This window comes from Mustela lutreola, chromosome 13 (assembly GCF_030435805.1).
Source record: "Mustela lutreola isolate mMusLut2 chromosome 13, mMusLut2.pri, whole genome shotgun sequence".
NCBI lineage: Eukaryota > Metazoa > Chordata > Mammalia > Carnivora > Mustelidae > Mustela > Mustela lutreola.
Window position 1 is genome coordinate 69,228,474 of NC_081302.1, and position 2,771 is coordinate 69,231,244.

At 49.0% G+C, this 2,771-nt stretch overlaps 1 pseudogene; it reads right to left on the minus strand.

Moving 5' to 3' along the window:
• Positions 1–445: 445 nt before the first annotated feature.
• LOC131813628 (small ribosomal subunit protein uS2-like) lies at positions 446–2,079 on the minus strand (annotated as a pseudogene).
• Between the last annotated feature and the right edge of the window lie 692 nt (positions 2,080–2,771).

Here is a 2,771-nt window from a genome sequence, read left to right on the forward strand (position 1 = left end):
CATCTGGCGTGATTTTAGCACATTATCATTTAATTCCGCAAACATTTGCCAGGCATTGTGCTGGGGATATACTTGTCATGCTCCAGTAATTTACGGACTAGTGAGGGAAGAAAGTCAAGTCAACAGGCCATGATAAAACAGGGCATTCTGGCAAGAGCTGAGGGTAAAGGGCTTCCAAAATCAGGCACTGTCCGACTCAGTCCTGGAGGATGAGTCCCCTCGCCGGCCCTCAGTGGCATCTGAGTAGCTCTGGGCCAGCTCTGGTGCCTGGGCACCTGGCACCTGGCTATAGAGAAGCAGTTCTATTCCCCTGTAGCAGCAAGGGACTGGAAGGCTCCAGAGAAGTTCAGACTGTCATTTATTCATTCAGCATTTGCCGGAGTACCTACTACATGCCAGACAACAAAACCAGTCCAAACTAAGCCAGGCTGGACAGCACTCTTCATCAGGAGGCTACTGACCCACTGATGCCCACATGAGACACCAAAATCTTGAGTCCAATAGTCAGGTAGAGTCTACCCAGTCCTGGCCTGAGAGACAAAGCTTCCAGTTCTTCTTCTCTGGATCCAGACCCTTGGCCATCCTGGAGGATTATCTCTGCTGTGGCCAGAATGTGTCTCATCCACAATTCAGTGGTCTAAGAAATACAAATTTTTAAACATTTTCCATAACTTTATTTCTGTTTCACGTTCCTGTTCCCCTGACAGTCAGAATCAGGTTTTCCATTTATTCTGGATTTCGTCTCCCCATGTTTTCCAGAGTGGCGTTGATGTTCCATGGACTTGGTTATACTGAGGCAGGAGAGTTGGGGGGGGGGGGGGATTTAGTACAGTCTGAGGTGTCAGCTGAGCCTGTCCAAATAGCCCCTCAAGTCAAGGCTCTTTCCACCAAGGAGAGACATTGAGATAAGTTCCTCCCACTGCTCCCATGGGGCCCTGGCCACCTGCAAACTAGCTCTGCAGTCTTCACTTTCAAGATTCTGTCCTGGAAAACTATCAGGGCCTCTTCTGAGGCAGCCAACCTGGGACTCTTTTCTCATTCCTGGGGGGCATTTTTTTTTTTTTAATAAGCTAGAGGGGGGAATCCTTTCTCTTTCTTGACGTTTTTACTCTGAGAGATTTCCTGTACCTTTGGGTCTGCTTTGGAGTCATGGAATAATACGTTTATGGGGTTAGGCTTTGAAAAACCAAGGCAAGAGACAGGTTTCCCTTCTCTCTCTCTCTCTCTCTCTCTCTCTCTTTTTTTTTTTTTTTAAGAAAATGCTTTATTTCAACTTTATTTCTGTTTTCTGTTGGAGAGTCTGTGGAAGAATAGACTGGAATGGTTCCTATCCCTCCTGTGACCTGAGCAGTGGGAGCCACAGACCAGGCTTCATGGCCAGCAGAACGCTCTAGGCGGCAGCTCGGGACAGGCTCAGATAGCCTGCGGTCGGACTAGTCTGTGACCTTGGCTTGCGTAGCAGTAAACCTGGGGGCTGGAACAGTCCATTTGCCCTGAAACTCCTCCTTGGTCCCAGCCTTCTCAGCAGCAGTCTGCTCTTCCTGCTCCGTCTCCTCCGGAACTCTGTGAAAGCAGACATCCGGCATGACCACGCATGGGTGTTCAAAGTTGACAGTGCCGTGCATGCACTAAACTTTGTCCGCCAGCACCCAGCACAGCAGACCCGCTGCATGAGCTCCCTGTATGTTGCATGGGATGACAATGTCTGCAGAGCACAGAGGATAGTCTGTATCATACAGAGCAGTGGTGGGCAGGCTAACATACAGTGCATGGGAGAGAGAAATCTCAGCTCCTTGAAAAGGCAGGATCTCATTAGTGAGGGTTCCAGGAGCAAAGCCTCCAGTGATGGGAGCAGATCCCGTGGCAGCAGCAAAATTCAGCTTAGCCCACTGGCCAATATTCCTGGAGGCTGTGACAACTGACATCAGCCAGGTTTTCAATGGCAGCAGTCGCTCAAGCTGCGAGCAGAAACTTCTCCCAGGTTCTCTTCTTATTTATGACATAGAGGCCATCACTTTTCCTTTTGTAGATGTACTGATCTGTTTGGAAGTCAGGGTTGATGCCATCTAAGGGGGACATCCTCCCCTTTCAGTTGCAGGATATCAAGAGATCTGGACACTGTGAAAGAGACCCTCTACTCAGAAGAACACTGCATGGCCTCCTCTCTGGGTATTGCAAAAGGGTGCACTTGCAGCTGTGCCATCCGCCTGGCCCTTGGGCAATGCAGTGAGGGGACACAGGGGAAGAAGGACGATTACCAGGAGAGAAATTTTAAAAATCAGTTAATATCTCCGTGAAAGTGTCAAAGATGTTATTCTACCACATCAAGGCATTCTTAGTTTTTAATCCCTGCCTAGACCAAGTTCCCAGTTCCCTTTAAGAACAATCTTTCATCTACCAGCTCTGTGTGGCTCCAACGTGCGCTGCAAAAAGGCTGCCTCCAGATTTATTTCTGCTCCTCCAACCCTGTGCCTGTCTCCCTGAGGGTAAGTCTCCCAGCACCGAGGCAAACAGAGGGGTGGATATAATATAGCTTGGTGGGAAAGCCTCAATGCCAGAGAAATTTGGGCTAACCAGATCCCCACACTTCTCTGGGTAAATCAACCAGTCTCTAGACTACAGTCACTTTGAAACGTCGCTAGGCAACTATCTCACCACGCACCCCCCCCAAAACAATAAAGAGAATTGACTAGTAAGGCGACTATCTCACCACGTACCCTCCCCCCGCCAACAATAAAGAGAATTGACTAGTAAGGAACCATAGGAGACTC